The following is an 18598-nucleotide window of genomic DNA, read 5'->3' on the forward strand; positions in this document are numbered from 1 at the left end:
GCATGTTTCAGTGTCATACTTCGTCCGTTGGTCTAGGGGTATGATACTCGCTTCGGGTGTGAGTGGTCCCGGGTTCAAATCCCGGACGGACCCGAGTTTTTGCAGAGGTAATTTAGTGACTATTTAAATGCAACTAACTACAGGGTAGGCCTATGAGTTGAGCATGTTTTATTTAATACATGGTCCGTTGGTCTAGGGGTATGATACTCGCTTTGGGTGTGAGTGGTCCCGGGTTCAAATCCCGGACGGACCCGAGTTTTTGCAGAGGTAATTTAGTGACTATTTAAATGCAACTAGTTATATTGTAGGCCTACGAGTTGAGCATGTTTCAGTGCCATACATGGTCCGTTGTACTAGGGGTATGGTACTCGCTTCGGGTGTGAGTGGTCCCGGGTTCAAATCCCGGACGGACCCGGGTTTTTGCAGAGGTAATTTAGTGACTATTTAAATGCAACTAACTACAGGGTAGGCCTATGAGTTGAGCATGTTTTATTTCATACATGGCCCGTTGGTCTAGGGGTATGATTCTCGCTTTGGGTGCGAGTGGTCCCGGGTTCAAATCCCGGACGGACCCGAGTTTTTGCAGAGGTAATTTGGTGACTATTCAAATGCAACGAGTTAAATTGAAGGACTACGAGCTGAGCATGTTTCAGTGTCATACTTCGTCCGTTGGTCTAGGGGTATGATACTCGCTTCGGGTGTGAGTGGTCCCGGGTTCAAATCCCGGACGGACCCGAGTTTTTGCAGAGGTAATTTAGTGACTATTTAAATGCAACTAGTTATATTGTAGGCCTACGAGTTGAGCATGTTTCAGTGTCATACTTCGTCCGTTGTTCTAGGGGTATGATCCTCGCTTCGGGTGTGAGTGGTCCCGGGTTCAAATCCCGGACGGACCCGAGTTTTTGCAGAGGTAATTTAGTGACTATTTAAATGCAACTAACTACAGGGTAGGCCTATGAGTTGAGCATGTTATATTTTATACATGGTCCGTTGGTCTAGGGGTATGATACTCGTTTTGGGTGTGAGTGGTCCCGGGTTCAAATCCCGGACGGACCCGAGTTTTTGCAGAGGTAATTTAGTGACTATTTAAATGCAACTATTTATATTGTAGGCCTACGAGTTGAGCATGTTTCAGTGTCATACATGGTCCGTTGGTCTAGGGGTATGGTACTCGCTTCGGGTGTGAGTGGTCCCGGGTTCAAATCCCGGACGGACCTGAGTTTTTGCAGAAGTAATTTAGTGACTATTTAAATGCAAGTAACTACAGGGTAGGCCTATGAGTTGAGCATGTTTTATTTCATACATGGCCCGTTGGTCTAGGGGTATGATGCTCGCTTTGGGTGCGAGTGGTTCCGGGTTCAAAACCCGGACGGACCCGAGTTTTTGCAGAAGTAATTTGGTGACTATTCAAATGCAACGAGTTAAATTGAAGGACTACGAGCTGAGCATGTTTCAGTGTCATACTTCGTCCGTTGGTCTAGGGGTATGATACTCGCTTCGGGTGTGAGTGGTCCCGGGTTCAAATCCCGGACGGACCCGAGTTTTTGCAGAGGTAATTTAGTGACTATTTAAATGCAACTAACTACAGGGTAGGCCTATGAGTTGAGCATGTTTTATTTAATACATGGTCCGTTGGTCTAGGGGTATGATACTCGCTTTGGGTGTGAGTGGTCCCGGGTTCAAATCCCGGACGGACCCGAGTTTTTGCAGAGGTAATTTAGTGACTATTTAAATGCAACTAGTTATATTGTAGGCCTACGAGTTGAGCATGTTTCAGTGCCATACATGGTCCGTTGGTCTAGGGGTATGGTACTCGCTTCGGGTGTGAGTGGTCCCGGGTTCAAATCCCGGACGGACCCGGGTTTTTGCAGAGGTAATTTAGTGACTATTTAAATGCAACTAACTACAGGGTAGGCCTATGAGTTGAGCATGTTTTATTTCATACATGGCCCGTTGGTCTAGGGGTATGATGCTCGCTTTGGGTGCGAGTGGTTCCGGGTTCAAAACCCGGACGGACCCGAGTTTTTGCAGAAGTAATTTGGTGACTATTTAAAAGTAACTAGTTAAATTGTAGGACTACGAGCTGAGCATGTTTCAGTGTCATACTTCGTCCGTTGGTCTAGGGGTATGATACTCGCTTCGGGTGTGAGTGGTCCCGGGTTCAAATCCCGGACGGACCCGAGTTTTTGCAGAGGTAATTTAGTGACTATTTAAATGCAACTAGTTATATTGTAGGCCTACGAGTTGAGCATGTTTCAGTGTCGTACATGGTCCGTTGGTCTAGGGGTATGATTCTCGCTTTGGGTGCGAGTGGTCCCGGGTTCAAATCCCGGACGGACCCGTGTTTTTGCAGAAGTAATTTGATGACTATTTAAATGCAGCGAGTTAAATTGAAGGACTACGAGCTGAGCATGTTTCAGTGTCATACTTCGTCCGTTGGTGTAGGGGTATGATACTCGCTTCGGGTGTGAGTGGTCCCGGGTTCAAATCCCGGACGGACCCGAGTTTTTGCAGAGGTAATTTAGTGACTATTTAAATGCAACTAACTACAGGGTAGGCCTATGAGTTGAGCATGTTTTATTTCATACATGGTCCATTGGTCTAGGGGTATGATACTCGCTTTGGGTGCGAGTGGTCCCGGGTTCAAATCACGGACGGACCCGTGTTTTTGCAGAAGTAATTTGGTGACTATTTAAATGCAACTAGTTATATTGTAGGCCTACGAGTTGAGCATGTTTCAGTGTCATACTTCGTCCGTTGTTCTAGGGGTATGATACTCGCTTCGGGTGTGAGTGGTCCCGGGTTCAAATCCCGGACGGACCCGAGTTTTTGCAGAGGTAATTTAGTCACTATTTAAATGCAACTAACTACAGGGTAGGCCTATGAGTTGAGCATGTTTTATTTCATACATGGTCCGTTGGTCTAGGGGTATGATACTCGCTTTGGGTGTGAGTGGTCCCGGGTTCAAATCCCGGACGGACCCGGGTTTTTGCAGAGGTAATTTAGTGACTATTTAAATGCAACTAGTTATATTGTAGGCCTACGAGTTGAGCATGTTTCAGTGTCATACATGGTCCGTTGGTCTAGGGGTATGGTACTCGCTTCGGGTGTGAGTGGTCCCGGGTTCAAATCCCGGACGGACCCGAGTTTTTGCAGAGGTAATTTAGTGACTATTTAAATGCAACTAACTACAGGGTAGGCCTATGAGTTGAGCATGTTTTATTTCATACATCGTCCGTTGGTCTAGGGGTATGATACTCGCTTTGGGTGCGAGTGGTCCCGGGTTCAAATCCCGGACGGACCCGTGTTTTTGCAGAAGTAATTTGGTGACTATTTAAAAGTAACTAGTTAAATTGTAGGACTACGAGCTGAGCATGTTTCAGTGTCATACTTCGTCCGTTGGTCTAGGGGTATGATACTCGCTTCGGGTGTGAGTGGTCCCGGGTTCAAATCCCGGACGGACCCGAGTTTTTGCAGAGGTAATTTAGTGACTATTTAAATGCAACTAACTACAGGCTAGGCCTATGAGTTGAGCATGTTTTATTTCATACATGGTCCATTGGTCTAGGGGTATGATACTCGCTTTGGGTGTGAGTGGTCCCGGGTTCAAGTCCAGGACGGACCCGAGTTTTTGCAGAGGTAATTTAGTGACTATTTAAATGCAACTAGTTATATTGTAGGCCTACGAGTTGAGCATGTTTCAGTGTCGTACATGGTCCGTTGGTCTAGGGGTATGATACTCGGTTCGGGTGTGAGTGGTCCCGGGTTCAAATCCCGGGCGGATCCGACTTTTTGCAGAGGTAATTTAGTGACTATTTAAATGCAACTAGTTATATTGTAGGCCTACGAGTTGAGCATGTTTCAGTGTCGTACATGGTCCGTTGGTCTAGGGGTATGATTCTCGCTTTGGGTGCGAGTGGTCCCGGGTTCAAATCCCGGACGGACCCGTGTATTTTGCAGAAGTAATTTGATGACTATTTAAATGCAACGAGTTAAATTGTAGGACTACGAGTTGAGCATGTTTCAGTGCCATACTTCGTCCGTTGGTCTAGGGGTATGATACTCGCTTCGGGTGTGAGTGGTCCCGGGTTCAAATCCCGGACGGACCCGAGTTTTTGCAGAAGTAATTTAGTGACTATTTAAATGCAAGTAACTACAGGGTAGGCCTATGAGTTGAGCATGTTTTATTTCATACATGGTCCGTTGGTCTAGGGGTATGATACTCGCTTTGGGTGCGAGTGGTTGCGGGTTCAAATCCCGGACGGACCCGAGTTTTTGCAGAAGTAATTTGGTGACTATTCAAATGCAACGAGTTAAATTGAAGGACTACGAGCTGAGCATGTTTCAGTGTCATACTTCTTCCGTTGGTCTAGGGGTATGATACTCGCTTCGGGTGTGAGTGGTCCCGGGTTCAAATCCCGGACGGACCCGAGTTTTTGCAGAGGTAATTTAGTGACTATTTAAATGCAACTAACTGCAGGGTAGGCCTATGAGTTGAGCATGTTTTATTTCATACATGGTCCGTTGGTCTAGGGGTATGATACTCGCTTTGGGTGTGAGTGGTCCCGGGTTCAAATCACGGACGGACCCGAGTTTTTGCAGAGGTAATTTAGTGACTATTCAAATGCAACTAGTTATATTGTAGGCCTACGAGTTGAGCATGTTTCAGTGTCATACATGGTCCGTGGGCCTAGGGGTATGATACTCGCTTCGGGTGTGAGTGGTCCCGGGTTCAAATCCCGGACGGACCCGAGTTTTTGCAGAGGTAATTTAGTGACTATTTAAATGCAACTAACTACAGGATAGGCCTATGAGTTGAGCATGTTTTATTTCATACATGGTCCGTTGGTCTAGGGGTATGATACTCGCTTTGGGTGTGAGTGGTCCCGGGTTCAAATCCCGGACGGACCCGAGTTTTTGCAGAGGTTATTTAGTGACTATTTAAATGCAACTATTTATATTGTAGGCCTACGAGTTGAGCATGTTTCAGTGTCATACATGGTCCGTTGGTCTAGGGGTATGGTACTCGCTTCGGGTATGAGTGGTCCCGGGTTCAAGTCCCGGACGGACCCGAGTTTTTGTAGAGGTAATTTAGTGACTATTTAAATGCAACTAACTACAGGGTAGGCCTATGAGTTGAGCATGTTTTATTTCATACATCGTCCGTTGGTCTAGGGGTATGATACTGGCTTTGGGTGCGAGTGGTCCCGGGTTCAAATCCCGGACGGACCCGAGTTTTTGCAGAGGTAATTTAGTGACTATTCAAATGCAACGAGTTAAATTGCAGGACTACGAGCTGAGCATGTTTCAGTGTCATACTTCGTCCGTTGGTCTAGGGGTATGATACTCGCTTCGGGTGTGAGTGGTCCCGGGTTCAAATCCCGGACGGACCCGAGTTTTTGCAGATGTAATTTGGTGACTATTCAAATGCAACGAGTTAAATTGAAGGACAACGAGCTGAGCATGTTTCAGTGTCATACTTCGTCCGTTGGTCTAGGGGTATGATACTCGCTTCGGGTGTGAGTGATCCCGGGTTCAAATCCCCGATGGACCCGAGTTTTTGCAGAGGTAATTTAGTGACTATTTAAATGCAACTAGTTATATTGTAGGCCTACGAGTTGAGCATGTTTCAGTGTCATACATGGTCCGTTGGTCTAGGGGTATGGTACTCGCTTCGGGTGTGAGTGGTCCCGGGTTCAAATCCCGGACGGACCCGAGTTTTTGCAGAGGTAATTTAGTGACTATTTAAATGCAACTAACTACAGGGTAGGAATATGAGTTGAGCATGTTTTATTTCATACATGGTACGTTGGTCTAGGGGTATGATACTCGCTTTGGGTGCGAGTGGTCCCGGGTTCAAATCCCGGACGGACCCGAGTTTTGCAGAAGTAATTTGGTGACTATTTAAATGTAACTAGTTAAATTGTAGGACTACGAGCTGAGCATGTTTCAGTGTCATACTTCGTCCGTTGGTCTAGGGGTATGATACTCGCTTCGGGTGTGAGTGGTCCTGGGTTCGAATCCCGGACGGACCCGAGTTTTTGCAGAGGTAATTTAGTGACTATTTAAATGCAACTAACTACAGGCTAGACCTATGAGTTGAGCATGTTTTATTTCGTACATGGTCCATTGGTCTAGGGGTATGATACTCGCTTCGGGTGTGAGTGATCCCGGGTTCAAATCCCCGATGGACCCGAGTTTTTGCAGAGGTAATTTAGTGACTATTTAAATGCAACTAGTTATATTGTAGGCCTACGAGTTGAGCATGTTTCAGTGTCATACATGGTCCGTTGGTCTAGGGGTATGGTACTCGCTTCGGGTGTGAGTGGTCCCGGGTTCAAATCCCGGACGGACCCGAGTTTTTGCAGAGGTAATTTAGTGACTATTTAAATGCAACTAACTACAGGGTAGGAATATGAGTTGAGCATGTTTTATTTCATACATGGTACGTTGGTCTAGGGGTATGATACTCGCTTTGGGTGCGAGTGGTCCCGGGTTCAAATCCCGGACGGACCCGAGTTTTGCAGAAGTAATTTGGTGACTATTTAAATGTAACTAGTTAAATTGTAGGACTACGAGCTGAGCATGTTTCAGTGTCATACTTCGTCCGTTGGTCTAGGGGTATGATACTCGCTTCGGGTGTGAGTGGTCCTGGGTTCGAATCCCGGACGGACCCGAGTTTTTGCAGAGGTAATTTAGTGACTATTTAAATGCAACTAACTACAGGCTAGACCTATGAGTTGAGCATGTTTTATTTCGTACATGGTCCATTGGTCTAGGGGTATGATACTCGCTTTGGGTGTGAGTGGTCCCGGGTTCAAGTCCAGGACGGACCCGAGTTTTTGCAGAGGTAATTTAGTGACTATTTAAATGCAACTAGTTATATTGTAGGCCTACGAGTTGAGCATGTTTCAGTGTCGTACATGGTCCGTTGGTCTAGGGGTATGATTCACGCTTTGGGTGCGAGTGGTCCCGGGTTCAAATCCCGGACGGACCCGTGTTTTTGCAGATGTAATTTGATGACTATTTAAATGCAACGAGTTAAATTGTAGGACTACGAGTTGAGCATGTTTCAGTGTCATACTTCGTCCGTTGGTCTAGGGGTATGATACTCGCTTCGGGTGTGAGTGGTCCCGGGTTCAAATCCCGGACGGACCCGAGTTTTTGCAGAAGTAATTTAGTGACTATTTAAATGCAAGTAACTACAGGGTAGGCCTATGAGTTGAGCATGTTTTATTTCATACATGGTCCGTTGGTCTAGGGGTATGATACTCGCTTTGGGTGCGAGTGGTTGCGGGTTCAAATCCCGGACGGACCCGAGTTTTTGCAGAAGTAATTTGGTGACTATTTAAAAGTAACTAGTTAAATTGTAGGACTACGAGCTGAGCATGTTTCAGTGTCATACTTCTTCCGTTGGTCTAGGGGTATGATACTCGCTTCGGGTGTGAGTGGTCCCGGGTTCAAATCCCGGACGGACCCGAGTTTTTGCAGAGGTAATTTAGTGACTATTTAAATGCAACTAACTGCAGGGTAGGCCTATGAGTTGAGCATGTTTTATTTCATACATGGTCCGTTGGTCTAGGGGTATGATACTCGCTTTGGGTGTGAGTGGTCCCGGGTTCAAATCACGGACGGACCCGAGTTTTTGCAGAGGTAATTTAGTGACTATTCAAATGCAACTAGTTATATTGTAGGCCTACGAGTTGAGCATGTTTCAGTGTCATACATGGTCCGTGGGCCTAGGGGTATGATACTCGCTTCGGGTGTGAGTGGTCCCGGGTTCAAATCCCGGACGGACCCGAGTTTTTGCAGAGGTAATTTAGTGACTATTTAAATGCAACTAACTACAGGATAGGCCTATGAGTTGAGCATGTTTTATTTCATACATGGTCCGTTGGTCTAGGGGTATGATACTCGCTTTGGGTGTGAGTGGTCCCGGGTTCAAATCCCGGACGGACCCGAGTTTTTGCAGAGGTTATTTAGTGACTATTTAAATGCAACTATTTATATTGTAGGCCTACGAGTTGAGCATGTTTCAGTGTCATACATGGTCCGTTGGTCTAGGGGTATGGTACTCGCTTCGGGTGTGAGTGGTCCCGGGTTCAAGTCCCGGACGGACCCGAGTTTTTGTAGAGGTAATTTAGTGACTATTTAAATGCAACTAACTACAGGGTAGGCCTATGAGTTGAGCATGTTTTATTTCATACATCGTCCGTTGGTCTAGGGGTATGATACTGGCTTTGGGTGCGAGTGGTCCCGGGTTCAAATCCCGGACGGACCCGAGTTTTTGCAGAGGTAATTTAGTGACTATTCAAATGCAACGAGTTAAATTGCAGGACTACGAGCTGAGCATGTTTCAGTGTCATACTTCGTCCGTTGGTCTAGGGGTATGATACTCGCTTCGGGTGTGAGTGGTCCCGGGTTCAAATCCCGGACGGACCCGAGTTTTTGCAGATGTAATTTGGTGACTATTCAAATGCAACGAGTTAAATTGAAGGACAACGAGCTGAGCATGTTTCAGTGTCATACTTCGTCCGTTGGTCTAGGGGTATGATACTCGCTTCGGGTGTGAGTGATCCCGGGTTCAAATCCCCGATGGACCCGAGTTTTTGCAGAGGTAATTTAGTGACTATTTAAATGCAACTAGTTATATTGTAGGCCTACGAGTTGAGCATGTTTCAGTGTCATACATGGTCCGTTGGTCTAGGGGTATGGTACTCGCTTCGGGTGTGAGTGGTCCCGGGTTCAAATCCCGGACGGACCCGAGTTTTTGCAGAGGTAATTTAGTGACTATTTAAATGCAACTAACTACAGGGTAGGAATATGAGTTGAGCATGTTTTATTTCATACATGGTACGTTGGTCTAGGGGTATGATACTCGCTTTGGGTGCGAGTGGTCCCGGGTTCAAATCCCGGACGGACCCGAGTTTTGCAGAAGTAATTTGGTGACTATTTAAATGTAACTAGTTAAATTGTAGGACTACGAGCTGAGCATGTTTCAGTGTCATACTTCGTCCGTTGGTCTAGGGGTATGATACTCGCTTCGGGTGTGAGTGGTCCTGGGTTCGAATCCCGGACGGACCCGAGTTTTTGCAGAGGTAATTTAGTGACTATTTAAATGCAACTAACTACAGGCTAGACCTATGAGTTGAGCATGTTTTATTTCGTACATGGTCCATTGGTCTAGGGGCATGATACTCGCTTCGGGTGTGAGTGATCCCGGGTTCAAATCCCCGATGGACCCGAGTTTTTGCAGAGGTAATTTAGTGACTATTTAAATGCAACTAGTTATATTGTAGGCCTACGAGTTGAGCATGTTTCAGTGTCATACATGGTCCGTTGGTCTAGGGGTATGGTACTCGCTTCGGGTGTGAGTGGTCCCGGGTTCAAATCCCGGACGGACCCGAGTTTTTGCAGAGGTAATTTAGTGACTATTTAAATGCAACTAACTACAGGGTAGGAATATGAGTTGAGCATGTTTTATTTCATACATGGTACGTTGGTCTAGGGGTATGATACTCGCTTTGGGTGCGAGTGGTCCCGGGTTCAAATCCCGGACGGACCCGAGTTTTGCAGAAGTAATTTGGTGACTATTTAAATGTAACTAGTTAAATTGTAGGACTACGAGCTGAGCATGTTTCAGTGTCATACTTCGTCCGTTGGTCTAGGGGTATGATACTCGCTTCGGGTGTGAGTGGTCCTGGGTTCGAATCCCGGACGGACCCGAGTTTTTGCAGAGGTAATTTAGTGACTATTTAAATGCAACTAACTACAGGCTAGACCTATGAGTTGAGCATGTTTTATTTCGTACATGGTCCATTGGTCTAGGGGTATGATACTCGCTTTGGGTGTGAGTGGTCCCGGGTTCAAGTCCAGGACGGACCCGAGTTTTTGCAGAGGTAATTTAGTGACTATTTAAATGCAACTAGTTATATTGTAGGCCTACGAGTTGAGCATGTTTCAGTGTCGTACATGGTCCGTTGGTCTAGGGGTATGATTCACGCTTTGGGTGCGAGTGGTCCCGGGTTCAAATCCCGGACGGACCCGTGTTTTTGCAGATGTAATTTGATGACTATTTAAATGCAACGAGTTAAATTGTAGGACTACGAGTTGAGCATGTTTCAGTGTCATACTTCGTCCGTTGGTCTAGGGGTATGATACTCGCTTCGGGTGTGAGTGGTCCCGGGTTCAAATCCCGGACGGACCCGAGTTTTTGCAGAAGTAATTTAGTGACTATTTAAATGCAAGTAACTACAGGGTAGGCGTATGAGATGAGCATGTTTTATTTCATACATGGTCCGTTGGTCTAGGGGTATGATACTCGCTTTGGGTGCGAGTGGTTCCGGGTTCAAATCCCGGACGGACCCGAGTTTTTGCAGAAGTAATTTGGTGACTATTTAAAAGTAACTAGTTAAATTGTAGGACTACGAGCTGAGCATGTTTCAGTGTCATACTTCGTCCGTTGTTCTAGGGGTATGATACTCGCTTCGGGTGTGAGTGGTCCCGGGTTCAAATCCCGGACGGACCCGAGTTTTTGCAGAGGTAATTTAGTGACTATTTAAATGCAACTAACTACAGGGTAGGCCTATGAGTTGAGCATGTTTTATTTCATACATGGTCCGTTGGTCTAGGGGTATGATACTCGCTTTGGGTGTGAGTGGTCCCGGGTTCAAATCCCGGACGGACCCGAGTTTTTGCAGAGGTAATTTAGTGACTATTTAAATGCAACTAGTTATATTGTAGGCCAACGAGTTGAGCATGTTTCAGTGTCATACATGGTCCGTTGGTCTAGGGGTATGGTACTCGCTTCGGGTGTGAGTGGTCCCGGGTTCAAATCCCGGACGGACCCGAGTTTTTGCAGAGGTAATTTAGTGACTATTTAAATGCAACTAGTTATATTGTAGGCCTTCGAGTTGACCATGTTTCAGTGTCATACATGGTCCGTTGGTCTAGGGGTATGATACTCGCTTTGGGTGCGAGTGGTCGCGGGTTCAAATCCCGGACGGACCCGAGTTTTGCAGAAGTAATTTGGTGACTATTTAAATGTAACTAGTTAAATTGTAGGACTACGAGCTGAGCATGTTTCAGTGTCATACTTCGTCCGTTGGTCTAGGGGTATGATACTCGCTTCGGGTGTGAGTGGTCCCGGGTTCAAATCCCGGACGGACCCGAGTTTTTGCAGAGGTAATTTAGTGACTATTTAAATGCAACTAACTACAGGGTAGGCCTATGAGTTGAGCATGTTTTGTTTCATACATGGTCCGTTGGTCTAGGGGTATGATACTCGCTTTGGGTGTGAGTGGTCCCGGGTTCAAATCCCGGACGGACCCGAGTTTTTGCAGAGGGAATTTAGTGACTATTTAAATGCAACTAACTACAGGGTAGGCCTATGAGTTGAGCATGTTTTAATTCATACATGGTCCGTTGGTCTAGGGGTATGATACTCGCTTTGGGTGTGAGTGGTCCCGGGTTCCAATCCCGGACGGACCCGAGTTTTTGCAGAGGTAATTTAGTGACTATTCAAATGCAACTAGTTATATTGTAGGCCTACGAGTTGAGCATGTTTCAGTGTCATACATGGTCCGTGGGCCTAGGGGTATGATACTCGCTTCGGGTGTGAGTGGTCCCGGGTTCAAATCCCGGACGGACCCGAGTTTTTGCAGAGGTAATTTAGTGACTATTTAAATGCAACTAACTACAGGGTAGGCCTATGAGTTGAGCATGTTTTATTTCATACATGGTCCGTTGGTCTAGGGGTATGATACTCGCTTTGGGTGTGAGTGGTCCCGGGTTCAAATCCCGGACGGGCCCGAGTTTTTGCAGAGGTAATTTAGTGACTATTTAAATGCAACTAGTTATATTGTAGGCCTTCGAGTTGAGCATGTTTCAGTGTCATACATGGTCCGTTGTTCTAGGGGTATGATACTCGCTTCGGGTGTGAGTGGTCCCGGGTTCAAATCCCGGACGGACCCGAGTTTTTGCAGAGGGAATTTAGTGACTATTTAAATGCAACTAACTACAGGGTAGGCCTATGAGTTGAGCATGTTTTAATTCATACATGGTCCGTTGGTCTAGGGGTATGATACTCGCTTTGGGTGTGAGTGGTCCCGGGTTCCAATCCCGGACGGACCCGAGTTTTTGCAGAGGTAATTTAGTGACTATTCAAATGCAACTAGTTATATTGTAGGCCTACGAGTTGAGCATGTTTCAGTGTCATACATGGTCCGTGGGCCTAGGGGTATGATACTCGCTTCGGGTGTGAGTGGTCCCGGGTTCAAATCCCGGACGGACCCGAGTTTTTGCAGAGGTAATTTAGTGACTATTTAAATGCAACTAACTACAGGGTAGGCCTATGAGTTGAGCATGTTTTATTTCATACATGGTCCGTTAGTCTAGGGGTATGATACTCGCTTTGGGTGTGAGTGGTCCCGGGTTCAAATCCCGGACGGGCCCGAGTTTTTGCAGAGGTAATTTAGTGACTATTTAAATGCAACTAGTTATATTGTAGGCCTTCGAGTTGAGCATGTTTCAGTGTCATACATGGTCCGTTGGTCTAGGGGTATGGTACTCGCTTCGGGTGTGAGTGGTCCCGGGTTGAAATCCCGGACGGACCCGAGTTTTTGCAGAGGTAATTTAGTGACTATTTAAATGCAACTAACTACAGGGTAGGCCTATGAGTTGAGCATGTTTTATTTCATACATGGTCCGTTGGTCTAGGGGTATGATACTCGCTTTGGATGTGAGTGGTCCCGGGTTCAAATCCCGGACGGGCCCGAGTTTTTGCAGAGGTAATTTAGTGACTATTTAAATGCAACTAGTTATATTGTAGGCCTTCGAGTTGAGCATGTTTCAGTGTCATACATGGCCGTTGGTCTAGGGGTATGGTACTCGCTTCGGGTGTGAGTGGTCCCGGGTTCAAATCCCGGACGGACCCGAGTTTTTGCAGAGGTAATTCAGTGACTATTTAAATGCAACTAACTACAGGGTAGGCCTATGAGTTGAGCATGTTTTATTTCATACATGGTCCGTTGGTCTAGGGGTATGATACTCGCTTTGGGTGTGAGTGGTCCCGGGTTCAAATCCCGGACGGGCCCGAGTTTTTGCAGAGGTAATTTAGTGACTATTTAAATGCAACTAGTTATATTGTAGGCCTTCGAGTTGAGCATGTTTCAGTGTCATACATGGTCCGTTGTTCTAGGGGTATGATACTCGCTTCGGGTGTGAGTGGTCCCGGGTTCAAATCCCGGACGGACCCGAGTTTTTGCAGAGGGAATTTAGTGACTATTTAAATGCAACTAACTACAGGGTAGGCCTATGAGTTGAGCATGTTTTAATTCATACATGGTCCGTTGGTCTAGGGGTATGATACTCGCTTTGGGTGTGAGTGGTCCCGGGTTCCAATCCCGGACGGACCCGAGTTTTTGCAGAGGTAATTTAGTGACTATTCAAATGCAACTAGTTATATTGTAGGCCTACGAGTTGAGCATGTTTCAGTGTCATACATGGTCCGTGGGCCTAGGGGTATGATACTCGCTTCGGGTGTGAGTGGTCCCGGGTTCAAATCCCGGACGGACCCGAGTTTTTGCAGAGGTAATTTAGTGACTATTTAAATGCAACTAACTACAGGGTAGGCCTATGAGTTGAGCATGTTTTATTTCATACATGGTCCGTTAGTCTAGGGGTATGATACTCGCTTTGGGTGTGAGTGGTCCCGGGTTCAAATCCCGGACGGGCCCGAGTTTTTGCAGAGGTAATTTAGTGACTATTTAAATGCAACTAGTTATATTGTAGGCCTTCGAGTTGAGCATGTTTCAGTGTCATACATGGTCCGTTGGTCTAGGGGTATGGTACTCGCTTCGGGTGTGAGTGGTCCCGGGTTGAAATCCCGGACGGACCCGAGTTTTTGCAGAGGTAATTTAGTGACTATTTAAATGCAACTAACTACAGGGTAGGCCTATGAGTTGAGCATGTTTTATTTCATACATGGTCCGTTGGTCTAGGGGTATGATACTCGCTTTGGATGTGAGTGGTCCCGGGTTCAAATCCCGGACGGGCCCGAGTTTTTGCAGAGGTAATTTAGTGACTATTTAAATGCAACTAGTTATATTGTAGGCCTTCGAGTTGAGCATGTTTCAGTGTCATACATGGCCGTTGGTCTAGGGGTATGGTACTCGCTTCGGGTGTGAGTGGTCCCGGGTTCAAATCCCGGACGGACCCGAGTTTTTGCAGAGGTAATTCAGTGACTATTTAAATGCAACTAACTACAGGGTAGGCCTATGAGTTGAGCATGTTTTATTTCATACATGGTCTGTTGGTCTTGGGGTATGATACTCGCTTTGGGTGCGAGTGGTCCCGGGTTCAAATCCCGGACGGACCCGTGTTTTTGCAGAAGTAATTTGGTGACTATTTAAAAGTAACTAGTTAAATTGTAGGACTACGAGCTGAGCATGTTTCAGTGTCATACTTCGTCCGTTGTTCTAGGGGTATGATACTCGCTTCGGGTGTGAGTGGTCCCGGGTTCAAATCCCGGACGGACCCGAGTTTTTGCAGAGGTAATTTAGTGACTATTTAAATGCAACTAACTACAGGGTAGGCCTATGAGTTGAGCATGTTTTATTTCATACATGGTCCGTTGGTCTAGGGGTATGATACTCGCTTTGGGTGTGAGTGGTCCCGGGTTCAAATCCCGGACGGGCCCGAGTTTTTGCAGAGGTAATTTAGTGACTATTTAAATGCAACTAGTTATATTGTAGGCCTTCGAGTTGAGCATGTTTCAGTGTCATACATGGTCCGTTGGTCTAGGGGTATGGTACTCGCTTCGGGTGTGAGTGGTCCCGGGTTGAAATCCCGGACGGACCCGAGTTTTTGCAGAGGTAATTTAGTGACTATTTAATTGCAACTAACTACAGGGTAGGCCTATGAGTTGAGCATGTTTTATTTCATACATGGTCCGTTGGTCTAGGGGTATGATACTCGCTTTGGATGTGAGTGGTCCCGGGTTCAAATCCCGGACGGGCCCGAGTTTTTGCAGAGGTAATTTAGTGACTATTTAAATGCAACTAGTTATATTGTAGGCCTACGAGTTGAGCATGTTTCAGTGTCGTACATGGTCCGTTGGTCTAGGGGTATGATTCTCGCTTTGGGTGCGAGTGGTCCCGGGTTCAAATCCCGGACGGACCCGTGTTTTTGCAGATGTAATTTGATGACTATTTAAATGCAACGAGTTAAATTGTAGGACTACGAGCTGAGCATGTTTCAGTGTCATACTTCGTCCGTTGTTCTAGGGGTATGATACTCGCTTCGGGTGTGAGTGTTCCCGGGTTCAAATCCCGGACGGACCCGAGTTTTTGCAGAGGTAATTTAGTGACTATTTAAATGCAACTAACTACAGGGTAGGCCTATGAGTTGAGCATGTTTTATTTCATACATGGTCCGTTGGTCTAGGGGTATGATACTCGCTTTGGGTGCGAGTGGTCCCGGGTTCAAATCCCGGACGGACCCGTGTTTTTGCAGATGTAATTTGATGACTATTTAAATGCAACGAGTTAAATTGTAGGACTACGAGCTGAGCATGTTTCAGTGTCATACTTCGTCCGTTGTTCTAGGGGTATGATACTCGCTTCGGGTGTGAGTGTTCCCGGGTTCAAATCCCGGACGGACCCGAGTTTTTGCAGAGGTAATTTTGTGACTATTTAAATGCAACTAACTACAGGGTAGGCCTATGAGTTGAGCATGTTTTATTTCATACATGGTCCGTTGGTCTAGGGGGATGATACTCGCTTTGGGTGTGAGTGGTCCCGGGTTCAAATCCCGGACGGACCCGAGTTTTTGCAGAGGTAATTTAGTGACTATTTAAATGCAACTAGTTATATTGTAGGCCTACGAGTTGAGCATGTTTCAGTGTCATACATGGTCCGTTGGTCTAGGGGTATGGTACTCGCTTCGGGTGTGAGTGGTCCCGGGTTCAAATCCCGGACGGACCCGAGTTTTTGCAGAGGTAATTTAGTGACTATTTAAATGCAACTAGTTATATTGTAGGCCTTCGAGTTGACCATGTTTCAGTGTCATACATGGTCCGTTGGTCTAGGGGTATGATACTCGCTTTGGGTGCGAGTGGTCGCGGGTTCAAATCCCGGACGGACCCGAGTTTTGCAGAAGTAATTTGGTGACTATTTAAATGTAACTAGTTAAATTGTAGGACTACGAGCTGAGCATGTTTCAGTGTCATACTTCGTCCGTTGGCCTAGGGGTATGATACTCGCTTCGGGTGTGAGTGGTCACGGGTTCAAATCCCGGACGGACCCGAGTTTTTGCAGAGGTAATTTAGTGACTATTTAAATGCAACTAACTACAGGGTAGGCCTATGAGTTGAGCATGTTTTGTTTCATACATGGTCCGTTGGTCTAGGGGTATGATACTCGCTTTGGGTGTGAGTGGTCCCGGGTTCAAATCCCGGACGGACCCGAGTTTTTGCAGAGGTAATTTAGTGACTATTTAAATGCAACTAGTTATATTGTAGGCCTACGAGTTGAGCATGTTTCAGTGTCATACTTGGTCCGTTGGTCTAGGGGTATGGTACTCGCTTCGGGTGTGAGTGGTCCAGGGTTCAAATCCCGGACGGACCCGAGTTTTTGCAGAGGTAATTTAGTGACTATTTAAATGCAACTAGTTATATTGTAGGCCTTCGAGTTGACCATGTTTCAGTGTCATACATGGTCCGTTGGTCTAGGGGTATGATACTCGCTTTGGGTGCGAGTGGTCGCGGGTTCAAATCCCGGACGGACCCGAGTTTTGCAGAAGTAATTTGGTGACTATTTAAATGTAACTAGTTAAATTGTAGGACTACGAGCTGAGCATGTTTCAGTGTCATACTTCGTCCGTTGGTCTAGGGGTATGATACTCGCTTCGGGTGTGAGTGGTCCCGGGTTCAAATCCCGGACGGACCCGAGTTTTTGCAGTGGTAATTTAGTGACTATTTAAATGCAACTAACTACAGGGTAGGCCTATGAGTTGAGCATGTTTTGTTTCATACATGGTCCGTTGGTCTAGGGGTATGATACTCGCTTTGGGTGTGAGTGGTCCCGGGTTCAAATCCCGGACGGACCCGAGTTTTTGCAGAGGTAATTTAGTGACTATTTAAATGCAACTAACTACAGGGTAGGCCTATGAGTTGAGCATGTTTTATTTCATACATCGTCCGTTGGTCTAGGGGTATGATACTCGCTTTGGGTGCGAGTGGTCCCGGGTTCAAATCCCGGACGGACCCGTGTTTTTGCAGAAGTAATTTGGTGACTATTTAAAAGTAACTAGTTAAATTGTAGGACTACGAGCTGAGCATGTTTCAGTGTCATACTTCGTCCGTTGTTCTAGGGGTATGATACTCGCTTCGGGTGTGAGTGTTCCCGGGTTCAAATCCCGGACGGACCCGAGTTTTTGCAGAGGTAATTTAGTGACTATTTAAATGCAACTAGTTATATTGTAGGCCTACGAGTTGAGCATGTTTCAGTGTCATACATGGTCCGTTGGTCTAGGGGTATGGTACTCGCTTCGGGTGTGAGTGGTCCCGGGTTCAAATCCCGGACGGACCCGAGTTTTTGCAGAGGTAATTTAGTGACTATTTAAATGCAACTAGTTATATTGTAGGCCTTCGAGTTGACCATGTTTCAGTGTCGTACATGGTCCGTTGGTCTAGGGGTATGATACTCGCTTTGGGTGCGAGTGGTCGCGGGTTCAAATCCCGGACGGACCCGAGTTTTGCAGAAGTAATTTGGTGACTATTTAAATGTAACTAGTTAAATTGTAGGACTACGAGCTGAGCATGTTTCAGTGTCATACTTCGTCCGTTGGCCTAGGGGTATGATACTCGCTTCGGGTGTGAGTGGTCACGGGTTCAAATCCCGGACGGACCCGAGTTTTTGCAGAGGTAATTTAGTGACTATTTAAATGCAACTAACTACAGGGTAGGCCTATGAGTTGAGCATGTTTTGTTTCATACATGGTCCGTTGGTCTAGGGGTATGATACTCGCTTTGGGTGTGAGTGGTCCCGGGTTCAAATCCCGGACGGACCCGAGTTTTTGCAGAGGTAATTTAGTGACTATTTAAATGCAACTAGTTATATTGTAGGCCTACGAGTTGAGCATGTTTCAGTGTCATACTTGGTCCGTTGGTCTAGGGGTATGGTACTCGCTTCGGGTGTGAGTGGTCCAGGGTTCAAATCCCGGACGGACCCGAGTTTTTGCAGAGGTAATTTAGTGACTATTTAAATGCAACTAGTTATATTGTAGGCCTTCGAGTTGACCATGTTTCAGTGTCATACATGGTCCGTTGGTCTAGGGGTATGATACTCGCTTTGGGTGCGAGTGGTCGCGGGTTCAAATCCCGGACGGACCCGAGTTTTGCAGAAGTAATTTGGTGACTATTTAAATGTAACTAGTTAAATTGTAGGACTACGAGCTGAGCATGTTTCAGTGTCATACTTCGTCCGTTGGTCTAGGGGTATGATACTCGCTTCGGGTGTGAGTGGTCCCGGGTTCAAATCCCGGACGGACCCGAGTTTTTGCAGTGGTAATTTAGTGACTATTTAAATGCAACTAACTA

General features: G+C 46.4%; 54 non-coding genes across 54 annotated transcripts; all 54 read left to right on the plus strand.

The window, feature by feature from the left end:
* Positions 1-21: 21 nt before the first annotated feature.
* Positions 22-95, plus strand: TRNAP-CGG (transfer RNA proline (anticodon CGG)). The gene has a single exon. It is a non-coding gene; the product is annotated as a tRNA-Pro (tRNA).
* Positions 96-181: 86 nt separating this feature from the next.
* Positions 182-253, plus strand: TRNAP-UGG (transfer RNA proline (anticodon UGG)). Its single transcript has one exon. It is a non-coding gene; the product is annotated as a tRNA-Pro (tRNA).
* A 249-nt stretch (positions 254-502) lies between these two features.
* On the plus strand, positions 503-574 carry TRNAP-UGG (transfer RNA proline (anticodon UGG)). Its single transcript has one exon. It is a non-coding gene; the product is annotated as a tRNA-Pro (tRNA).
* Positions 575-663: 89 nt separating this feature from the next.
* TRNAP-CGG (transfer RNA proline (anticodon CGG)) lies at positions 664-737 on the plus strand. Its single transcript has one exon. It is a non-coding gene; the product is annotated as a tRNA-Pro (tRNA).
* Positions 738-1145: 408 nt separating this feature from the next.
* Positions 1146-1217, plus strand: TRNAP-CGG (transfer RNA proline (anticodon CGG)). The gene has a single exon. It is a non-coding gene; the product is annotated as a tRNA-Pro (tRNA).
* Positions 1218-1466: 249 nt separating this feature from the next.
* Positions 1467-1540, plus strand: TRNAP-CGG (transfer RNA proline (anticodon CGG)). Its single transcript has one exon. It is a non-coding gene; the product is annotated as a tRNA-Pro (tRNA).
* Positions 1541-1626: 86 nt separating this feature from the next.
* Positions 1627-1698, plus strand: TRNAP-UGG (transfer RNA proline (anticodon UGG)). The gene has a single exon. It is a non-coding gene; the product is annotated as a tRNA-Pro (tRNA).
* An 89-nt stretch (positions 1699-1787) lies between these two features.
* TRNAP-CGG (transfer RNA proline (anticodon CGG)) lies at positions 1788-1859 on the plus strand. Its single transcript has one exon. It is a non-coding gene; the product is annotated as a tRNA-Pro (tRNA).
* Positions 1860-2108: 249 nt separating this feature from the next.
* TRNAP-CGG (transfer RNA proline (anticodon CGG)) lies at positions 2109-2182 on the plus strand. The gene has a single exon. It is a non-coding gene; the product is annotated as a tRNA-Pro (tRNA).
* An 87-nt stretch (positions 2183-2269) lies between these two features.
* On the plus strand, positions 2270-2341 carry TRNAP-UGG (transfer RNA proline (anticodon UGG)). Its single transcript has one exon. It is a non-coding gene; the product is annotated as a tRNA-Pro (tRNA).
* A 570-nt stretch (positions 2342-2911) lies between these two features.
* Positions 2912-2983, plus strand: TRNAP-UGG (transfer RNA proline (anticodon UGG)). The gene has a single exon. It is a non-coding gene; the product is annotated as a tRNA-Pro (tRNA).
* An 89-nt stretch (positions 2984-3072) lies between these two features.
* TRNAP-CGG (transfer RNA proline (anticodon CGG)) lies at positions 3073-3144 on the plus strand. The gene has a single exon. It is a non-coding gene; the product is annotated as a tRNA-Pro (tRNA).
* Positions 3145-3393: 249 nt separating this feature from the next.
* Positions 3394-3467, plus strand: TRNAP-CGG (transfer RNA proline (anticodon CGG)). Its single transcript has one exon. It is a non-coding gene; the product is annotated as a tRNA-Pro (tRNA).
* A 408-nt stretch (positions 3468-3875) lies between these two features.
* TRNAP-UGG (transfer RNA proline (anticodon UGG)) lies at positions 3876-3947 on the plus strand. Its single transcript has one exon. It is a non-coding gene; the product is annotated as a tRNA-Pro (tRNA).
* A 90-nt stretch (positions 3948-4037) lies between these two features.
* TRNAP-CGG (transfer RNA proline (anticodon CGG)) lies at positions 4038-4111 on the plus strand. Its single transcript has one exon. It is a non-coding gene; the product is annotated as a tRNA-Pro (tRNA).
* A 728-nt stretch (positions 4112-4839) lies between these two features.
* TRNAP-UGG (transfer RNA proline (anticodon UGG)) lies at positions 4840-4911 on the plus strand. Its single transcript has one exon. It is a non-coding gene; the product is annotated as a tRNA-Pro (tRNA).
* Positions 4912-5321: 410 nt separating this feature from the next.
* Positions 5322-5395, plus strand: TRNAP-CGG (transfer RNA proline (anticodon CGG)). The gene has a single exon. It is a non-coding gene; the product is annotated as a tRNA-Pro (tRNA).
* Positions 5396-5643: 248 nt separating this feature from the next.
* TRNAP-CGG (transfer RNA proline (anticodon CGG)) lies at positions 5644-5715 on the plus strand. The gene has a single exon. It is a non-coding gene; the product is annotated as a tRNA-Pro (tRNA).
* Positions 5716-5963: 248 nt separating this feature from the next.
* Positions 5964-6037, plus strand: TRNAP-CGG (transfer RNA proline (anticodon CGG)). Its single transcript has one exon. It is a non-coding gene; the product is annotated as a tRNA-Pro (tRNA).
* Positions 6038-6284: 247 nt separating this feature from the next.
* Positions 6285-6356, plus strand: TRNAP-CGG (transfer RNA proline (anticodon CGG)). Its single transcript has one exon. It is a non-coding gene; the product is annotated as a tRNA-Pro (tRNA).
* A 248-nt stretch (positions 6357-6604) lies between these two features.
* On the plus strand, positions 6605-6678 carry TRNAP-CGG (transfer RNA proline (anticodon CGG)). The gene has a single exon. It is a non-coding gene; the product is annotated as a tRNA-Pro (tRNA).
* A 408-nt stretch (positions 6679-7086) lies between these two features.
* On the plus strand, positions 7087-7160 carry TRNAP-CGG (transfer RNA proline (anticodon CGG)). Its single transcript has one exon. It is a non-coding gene; the product is annotated as a tRNA-Pro (tRNA).
* Positions 7161-7888: 728 nt separating this feature from the next.
* On the plus strand, positions 7889-7960 carry TRNAP-UGG (transfer RNA proline (anticodon UGG)). The gene has a single exon. It is a non-coding gene; the product is annotated as a tRNA-Pro (tRNA).
* Positions 7961-8049: 89 nt separating this feature from the next.
* TRNAP-CGG (transfer RNA proline (anticodon CGG)) lies at positions 8050-8121 on the plus strand. The gene has a single exon. It is a non-coding gene; the product is annotated as a tRNA-Pro (tRNA).
* A 249-nt stretch (positions 8122-8370) lies between these two features.
* Positions 8371-8444, plus strand: TRNAP-CGG (transfer RNA proline (anticodon CGG)). The gene has a single exon. It is a non-coding gene; the product is annotated as a tRNA-Pro (tRNA).
* Positions 8445-8692: 248 nt separating this feature from the next.
* TRNAP-CGG (transfer RNA proline (anticodon CGG)) lies at positions 8693-8764 on the plus strand. The gene has a single exon. It is a non-coding gene; the product is annotated as a tRNA-Pro (tRNA).
* Positions 8765-9012: 248 nt separating this feature from the next.
* Positions 9013-9086, plus strand: TRNAP-CGG (transfer RNA proline (anticodon CGG)). Its single transcript has one exon. It is a non-coding gene; the product is annotated as a tRNA-Pro (tRNA).
* Positions 9087-9333: 247 nt separating this feature from the next.
* On the plus strand, positions 9334-9405 carry TRNAP-CGG (transfer RNA proline (anticodon CGG)). Its single transcript has one exon. It is a non-coding gene; the product is annotated as a tRNA-Pro (tRNA).
* A 248-nt stretch (positions 9406-9653) lies between these two features.
* Positions 9654-9727, plus strand: TRNAP-CGG (transfer RNA proline (anticodon CGG)). Its single transcript has one exon. It is a non-coding gene; the product is annotated as a tRNA-Pro (tRNA).
* Positions 9728-10135: 408 nt separating this feature from the next.
* TRNAP-CGG (transfer RNA proline (anticodon CGG)) lies at positions 10136-10209 on the plus strand. The gene has a single exon. It is a non-coding gene; the product is annotated as a tRNA-Pro (tRNA).
* An 86-nt stretch (positions 10210-10295) lies between these two features.
* TRNAP-UGG (transfer RNA proline (anticodon UGG)) lies at positions 10296-10367 on the plus strand. The gene has a single exon. It is a non-coding gene; the product is annotated as a tRNA-Pro (tRNA).
* Positions 10368-10616: 249 nt separating this feature from the next.
* TRNAP-UGG (transfer RNA proline (anticodon UGG)) lies at positions 10617-10688 on the plus strand. The gene has a single exon. It is a non-coding gene; the product is annotated as a tRNA-Pro (tRNA).
* Positions 10689-10777: 89 nt separating this feature from the next.
* On the plus strand, positions 10778-10849 carry TRNAP-CGG (transfer RNA proline (anticodon CGG)). Its single transcript has one exon. It is a non-coding gene; the product is annotated as a tRNA-Pro (tRNA).
* Positions 10850-11098: 249 nt separating this feature from the next.
* TRNAP-CGG (transfer RNA proline (anticodon CGG)) lies at positions 11099-11172 on the plus strand. The gene has a single exon. It is a non-coding gene; the product is annotated as a tRNA-Pro (tRNA).
* An 86-nt stretch (positions 11173-11258) lies between these two features.
* On the plus strand, positions 11259-11330 carry TRNAP-UGG (transfer RNA proline (anticodon UGG)). The gene has a single exon. It is a non-coding gene; the product is annotated as a tRNA-Pro (tRNA).
* A 409-nt stretch (positions 11331-11739) lies between these two features.
* TRNAP-UGG (transfer RNA proline (anticodon UGG)) lies at positions 11740-11811 on the plus strand. Its single transcript has one exon. It is a non-coding gene; the product is annotated as a tRNA-Pro (tRNA).
* An 89-nt stretch (positions 11812-11900) lies between these two features.
* TRNAP-CGG (transfer RNA proline (anticodon CGG)) lies at positions 11901-11972 on the plus strand. Its single transcript has one exon. It is a non-coding gene; the product is annotated as a tRNA-Pro (tRNA).
* A 730-nt stretch (positions 11973-12702) lies between these two features.
* On the plus strand, positions 12703-12774 carry TRNAP-UGG (transfer RNA proline (anticodon UGG)). Its single transcript has one exon. It is a non-coding gene; the product is annotated as a tRNA-Pro (tRNA).
* Positions 12775-13022: 248 nt separating this feature from the next.
* Positions 13023-13094, plus strand: TRNAP-UGG (transfer RNA proline (anticodon UGG)). Its single transcript has one exon. It is a non-coding gene; the product is annotated as a tRNA-Pro (tRNA).
* Positions 13095-13183: 89 nt separating this feature from the next.
* Positions 13184-13255, plus strand: TRNAP-CGG (transfer RNA proline (anticodon CGG)). The gene has a single exon. It is a non-coding gene; the product is annotated as a tRNA-Pro (tRNA).
* A 730-nt stretch (positions 13256-13985) lies between these two features.
* TRNAP-UGG (transfer RNA proline (anticodon UGG)) lies at positions 13986-14057 on the plus strand. The gene has a single exon. It is a non-coding gene; the product is annotated as a tRNA-Pro (tRNA).
* Positions 14058-14626: 569 nt separating this feature from the next.
* Positions 14627-14698, plus strand: TRNAP-UGG (transfer RNA proline (anticodon UGG)). Its single transcript has one exon. It is a non-coding gene; the product is annotated as a tRNA-Pro (tRNA).
* Positions 14699-14947: 249 nt separating this feature from the next.
* Positions 14948-15019, plus strand: TRNAP-UGG (transfer RNA proline (anticodon UGG)). The gene has a single exon. It is a non-coding gene; the product is annotated as a tRNA-Pro (tRNA).
* Positions 15020-15108: 89 nt separating this feature from the next.
* TRNAP-UGG (transfer RNA proline (anticodon UGG)) lies at positions 15109-15180 on the plus strand. The gene has a single exon. It is a non-coding gene; the product is annotated as a tRNA-Pro (tRNA).
* A 249-nt stretch (positions 15181-15429) lies between these two features.
* TRNAP-UGG (transfer RNA proline (anticodon UGG)) lies at positions 15430-15501 on the plus strand. The gene has a single exon. It is a non-coding gene; the product is annotated as a tRNA-Pro (tRNA).
* A 410-nt stretch (positions 15502-15911) lies between these two features.
* TRNAP-CGG (transfer RNA proline (anticodon CGG)) lies at positions 15912-15983 on the plus strand. Its single transcript has one exon. It is a non-coding gene; the product is annotated as a tRNA-Pro (tRNA).
* Positions 15984-16392: 409 nt separating this feature from the next.
* Positions 16393-16464, plus strand: TRNAP-UGG (transfer RNA proline (anticodon UGG)). Its single transcript has one exon. It is a non-coding gene; the product is annotated as a tRNA-Pro (tRNA).
* An 89-nt stretch (positions 16465-16553) lies between these two features.
* Positions 16554-16625, plus strand: TRNAP-CGG (transfer RNA proline (anticodon CGG)). The gene has a single exon. It is a non-coding gene; the product is annotated as a tRNA-Pro (tRNA).
* A 249-nt stretch (positions 16626-16874) lies between these two features.
* TRNAP-CGG (transfer RNA proline (anticodon CGG)) lies at positions 16875-16948 on the plus strand. Its single transcript has one exon. It is a non-coding gene; the product is annotated as a tRNA-Pro (tRNA).
* An 86-nt stretch (positions 16949-17034) lies between these two features.
* On the plus strand, positions 17035-17106 carry TRNAP-UGG (transfer RNA proline (anticodon UGG)). The gene has a single exon. It is a non-coding gene; the product is annotated as a tRNA-Pro (tRNA).
* A 410-nt stretch (positions 17107-17516) lies between these two features.
* TRNAP-CGG (transfer RNA proline (anticodon CGG)) lies at positions 17517-17588 on the plus strand. Its single transcript has one exon. It is a non-coding gene; the product is annotated as a tRNA-Pro (tRNA).
* Positions 17589-17997: 409 nt separating this feature from the next.
* On the plus strand, positions 17998-18069 carry TRNAP-UGG (transfer RNA proline (anticodon UGG)). Its single transcript has one exon. It is a non-coding gene; the product is annotated as a tRNA-Pro (tRNA).
* An 89-nt stretch (positions 18070-18158) lies between these two features.
* TRNAP-CGG (transfer RNA proline (anticodon CGG)) lies at positions 18159-18230 on the plus strand. The gene has a single exon. It is a non-coding gene; the product is annotated as a tRNA-Pro (tRNA).
* Positions 18231-18479: 249 nt separating this feature from the next.
* TRNAP-CGG (transfer RNA proline (anticodon CGG)) lies at positions 18480-18553 on the plus strand. The gene has a single exon. It is a non-coding gene; the product is annotated as a tRNA-Pro (tRNA).
* The last annotated feature ends 45 nt before the right edge of the window (positions 18554-18598 follow it).

This window comes from Phalangium opilio, unplaced genomic scaffold (assembly GCF_054372755.1).
Source record: "Phalangium opilio isolate 3A_F unplaced genomic scaffold, DU_Popi_V2 ptg000094l_1, whole genome shotgun sequence".
NCBI lineage: Eukaryota > Metazoa > Arthropoda > Arachnida > Opiliones > Phalangiidae > Phalangium > Phalangium opilio.